A 5,564-nucleotide genomic window follows, 5' to 3' on the forward strand; every position below is an offset into this window, starting at 1 on the left:
CAAGATACCAGTGCATTTCTCGGATATTTATTGGAATAAACACCTACAAGTCAATTATAAATATTGCATAATAATACATGTAAACACTAACCGTGTAGATTGCAATCTCGTATTTACCATGTCATGGTCTAGATAAAGTAAAACTCTTCTTTCAGCGCTAGATATTTGTGCCATGTCTTTACTTGGATATAACTCATCTGTTTTAGTTTCAACATCACCGTCTCGCTTTAGAAAGTTGAACTGAAAAGCATTTTCTATATGTACACGACCTCCAGATCGGCATTTTAGATGCTCTTGAGCTTTTATTAAATTTATGTAACAGTCTATCACCTGCAAGTATGTAAGTTATGGTTTAAAATACCAGGCTGAGTATCTTGGAAGTGTGGTGCTCCTAGCTAGTTGAATTATCATGAATTACCTCATCACCTAGATATGCGTCCGGTTGAAATAGGCATTCCATCCACTTCCTTTCCACAAAAGCATCATCAATAAGCACGACTTCTACCCTTGGTTCACAAGGGATTTCTTTAATCCAATCGATGAGTGCAAGATCACCCTGCGTGCAAATATAATCTACGAACGAAACAGTCATGAGATCAAACATGAATCACTTGCAATAAAAACAATACAAATTGATGCAGACGATAGTATGGAAGTTATCATACCTTTCGGAACTATTGTAGTAGTCACCGATTTTTTTGGCTTGTTATGAGACAAGGACATTAGTAGAGATTCATCTATAGATAATGTATTATCTCTTTGGATGATTGTAAGTGCAACATTTTCCTCTTTAGATTCCATCCACAGGAGACAAAAACCTATAATCATTGTTACTATGTATTATTTGATACACGATTCAAATGTTTCTACTATAACCAGCTAAACAATTTTACATGCATTAGTGATAACATAATAATGAAAAATTAATATTGCAAATAAAATGATATAAACATATTGTAGAGGGGAGGCGCCGGTAGTCTACAGTTTCATTACGTTTGTATGGTCAGTGTCATTACTCATTAGCACGCAGTCCTCTTGCATATGTTCATTAAAAAGATGCTCACGACATCCGATACCAGCACACACATCTTTAGAAATATAGTGTTCACATACAGTGTTGGCCGAGTTCACAGACATTATACCAACAGAAATAAATTCACAGTACAGCTACGGCGTAAGGACCTCCTTATAGACAATATTCTTTGTGTATGTTACGCCATTTATTGTTGACTTCTTTTCCACCCCCTTCTTCATTTTATCATCAGTGACTGGAATTACAAGTACCTTCACATTCAATCGAGTTGTGGCCCTTGAGAGAGCAACATATAGCTGGCCATGAGAGAATACTGGTTCGGGCAAGTACACAGCAACATTAGGAATCGTCTGTCCCTGGGACTTGTTAACAGTCATGGCGAAACTTAGTCTTACCGGAAACTGCTTCCTTTTAAAATGGAAAGGGAACATCTCGTCATCAGAAGGGCACAGGGGTATACGAGGCAAGAAAACCCGCATTCCAGCATGCTGACCAAGGACAATTTCAGCATCGATACTATTTTTTTGGAAACCACGTACCACCAGCCGTGTACCGTTGCAAAGTCCGTTAGCAGGGTCTATATTCCTAAGCAACATGACTGGGCACCCAATTTTGAGCTTCAGAACGTGCGGGGGTAGTCCATTAGGAGTCAGCGTGTTTAGGAATTCCGATGGATAATAGTTATTAGGATCGTCCACCGCGGTGTCAAAGCTATGGTACATCATCTGCTCCCGTTGGAAACGATCGATCATCCTCATATTTATCATATCAACCCAGTCGTTCCGAGTAGTCAATATTGCTCTTGAAGTGATGTAGCTTGTATTAGACATGTTTTCGTTTAGACTGGGGTAAATGTCATCTATCAATCTGTCAAGGTCGCGGTCATCACCGGTATATGGCACACATACCTCATCTGGAAGACGAACATCACCATCGTTGTTCACTTCCTCAGTTCCACCACCGACACGCAACAAATATTCTGCAAACCACGGGTCGCTCTTTGCTCTCATGTTGCGAACAAGCTTTAGGTGGCACATTGATTCCCATAGGTAAGAACTCCGTAGAGAGGCAGCAACTATCTGAGCCCTTGACCCTTTACGTACAACAGGGAGTACTTGTCTAAAATCTCCCCCAAACACAATAGTCTTCCCACCAAAGGGCAGATCAGGGCGTCCCATGATATCACGCATGCTGTTGTCCAACGCTTCAATTGATTGTCTCTTAGCCATTGAAGCCTCGTCCCAAATAATGAGCGACGCTTTCTGTAGCAACTTTGATGTCCCACTTTGTTTCGTGAAGGTACATATAGCACCATCATCAATAGTAAGTGGTATCTTGAAGCGTGAATGGGCAGTTCTCCCACCAGGCATTATGGAAGCCGCAACCCCAGATGTAGCTGTTGCAACTGCAATCTTGTCCTGACTACGTAGCACCGCAAGCAATGCCTTATACAGATAAGTCTTTCCAGTACCACCAGGCCCATCCACAAAGAACACACCGCCATTACTGGTGTCAACAACAGATAAGATCTTTTCATAGGCAGACTTCTGCTCCTCATTTAGGGTTTCTTGCAAAGCAACATCTTCTGCCGTCGCCTCGATAATTTCCTCCTCGTAAATCTCTCTATCAATACCTTGTGAATCGTCATATCTATCGATGATAGCAGGTAGAGGGAATGTCTTTATGTCTTTACCCATTGACTGCAACATGTTTCTAATGTCAATCAAGACCATCTGCTGCAAATGGCTTTTGCTCTGAGTAATACGATGATAATCCTCGGACATTTTGTCAAGGTGTCTCTGCCACAATTCGGCCACATCATTCGGCTCGCAGAAAACCAGTATCGTTGCAAACAACCTCCGTAGCGCTGATGGCATTTGGTAAAGAGCAGCTTCATTGAGACACTCATCTATTGTGTTGTCTGCTTCAAGTAATCCCCTTCTTTGTGCTGCCTCACGAAACGATGGTAGTGTGTCACCGTCTACTGTCCTTAGATCCACATAGGAGGTAGCACCAGTAACATGATTTAGGAGGAGCCGAAGATAGAAGCGCTCCCCCTCAGATGGTAGAGCAGAGACGATTCTACCGACTTGTCCACCTGTATTCCGTTTCCTCCTTTGCCACACTTTGCCCTGCTGCCAAGTGTACCACTCAGGGAAGTCACGATACAGGATGCCCCGAGCCTCCTCGTACAGCTTATTCGCTTCAAAATATGCTGTAATCATTGACCTATCAGCACCTGGACGGTTGACGACTCGCTCGACCATTTGTCGCTCGTGAAACGTCACCATGTGCATGTTTGGAAGATGGAGTTGCAGCTGCATCACAGATGGAGAGTTCTGACTAAGCTCAAATCCATATATCCTCCATAAGGCTTCCGGAGGAGTCACCCACCTTGCATCTCTATACTGCTGGATCTCATCTACATCACCATTTTCCTTACTCGCATCTCTCATAACAACAGACGCACGATCATGGCCTTTGTATATGTACTTGAACAGGTACTTAACAGCCTTGATGCTCCCACACGCCTCAACATTGATGTGACAGTTGAAGAGCCGAAGCAGGTAAGGGTTGTAAGGGACAACCCATCTATTGTCCAATTCACATCCTCGAACCTTTTCCTTACGCCCATCATCACGACGTCTGTAATTAGGATATGAATCCTTCCCTTGCATGGTTGCCTCATGGAAATGCCGGGGGTATTGATTCTTGCACGATGCACGACCCTTAGTGCATGGGCAGTTAGGGTTTAGCGACCCGCACGGGCCATGCATCATATGCTTGATAACCATCTTTCGCAGTTCAGGGTACTTGTTGGACGGGATCTCAGCTGAGATCAAAAGGTCATACTGTTCAGGGCACGTGAGCTTGTACTTCCTTTGCATGATGAGTAGAAAATGGGCATGTGGCAACCCTCGTTTCTGAAATTCCACGACATAGACGTAGGCTCGGACTTTACCGAGTATATCCTGTTTAGTCAACCTATGCTTTAGCTCCTGTAGTTTCGCATGAAAGACACGCACTACAAGATCAGGACGATCTTGCGGTGTCTGTCCAGGTAAAAGCTCTCTCTTTATCTCATCCCAGTTAGGGTTACATGTCATGGTAAGAAAGATGTCTGGTTTACCAAACTTCCGCACCAGAGCCATAGCATCCATATATCGACGTCTCATGTCACGAGGACCGCCAATAAACGACGGTGACAACACAGTTCGCTTTCCAACCTTCTCTCCTCTAACATCTCCATCTAACATGCTATCCACCAAGCCCTGGTATAGGTCTGCCCTTAACCGATCCTGGTTCTTACGTATGAAATCTAAACGGGAGCTCTCAATCTTAATGTATGTGTCGACCGCGAACTGCTGGAAAAGTCGTTTACCATGAAGTATCGGATTGAATACCCCTGGACGTATCTGAAATTTGTAGCAGTAGTAATCACGCACGGACACACATAGATGGGTAGGAGGTTCTGCATACGCAAGAATCGATTATTTAGTGATGCCAAAAACATATTTAATAATGTGAACAACGTAGAAATTACAAAGAAACAACTAACCCGCATCTTCATCATTTCCATTACTTGCCCTATGCGTCGCCCGGTATGCATCCACTTCGTCCATGGATACACCAACCTTTGGGATATTTGCATGCCATCCAAGCTCACCTCTAGGGAAGAACAGTGGATATGATAGCGCATCGTAGCATCCATGGTATGAGCGGATGCCGTGGCTTGACCTATCCTTCCCATGTAGCATAACACTCTTGCTGAACTGGCCTCGTCGTTCGCTCCCCTCGATCCAGACAGCGGCCACCTCCGAAGTGAGAGGTGTGTTATATGTCTTCTGGTTCAACGTCTGGTCAAGGTTCAATGCGATGTGATAGTCAGCAAGGTTCTCAACATGACCCATGCTCCTTAGGTGCTCAGAGTACGGATTTCCACGAAGTATGCCAACTATCTGTTTAATAACCTCTTGGTCTTTCTGAATCTGATCTTCACGACACTTACGGTATCGATGCTCGAGACTGGGATCATCATCGTAAAAGTAAAGCTCCAGGTGTTTGTGCTCTGCCCCACATTCACTACCGAATGACTTGATATTATGGTACATCATGCCTTGTGCACGGAATGTGTATATACCAGAATCCCTCATATTAGTTGTCATACTGTCGAGGCAACAGTACAGGGAAGTGAAAGAAAAATGGCCATTAAAAAACCTGATGTTATCACGAAAGTGCCTAGCATCAGAGTCTGCACTATCCCACAACCTCCTGAGCTGGGGAGGGGTCTCTAGTGGGGCTAGCTCAACCTTCCCACCTCGACAGCAAAACCCAGGCGGCTCATACTCAAACTTCTTCGCAGTGCAATAACCACAGTCGGGAACGTGCTTCAGCATATGTGTTTCTTCAGGGATGTTACTGTAGACCTTGTCGTACGGGTCAGGCACATCAGTGACAACAGATTGATCTTGAGTACCATCTATCTCGAAGTCCTCGTTAGTGTCCTCATCTGATATTTGTTTTGGAAAAG

The 5,564-nt window shown here is 44.0% G+C and overlaps 1 long non-coding RNA gene across 1 annotated transcript; it reads right to left on the minus strand.

The window, feature by feature from the left end:
* Window positions 1-379: 379 nt before the first annotated feature.
* Window positions 380-967, minus strand: LOC103652530 (uncharacterized). Its single transcript, XR_002268478.1, has 2 exons — window positions 666-967; window positions 380-573 (listed from the first exon to the last, which is right to left on the minus strand). It is a non-coding gene; the product is annotated as an uncharacterized lncRNA (long non-coding RNA).
* Between the last annotated feature and the right edge of the window lie 4,597 nt (window positions 968-5,564).

The sequence above is a fragment of the Zea mays genome, chromosome 1, assembly GCF_902167145.1.
Source record: "Zea mays cultivar B73 chromosome 1, Zm-B73-REFERENCE-NAM-5.0, whole genome shotgun sequence".
Classification (NCBI taxonomy): domain Eukaryota; kingdom Viridiplantae; phylum Streptophyta; class Magnoliopsida; order Poales; family Poaceae; genus Zea; species Zea mays.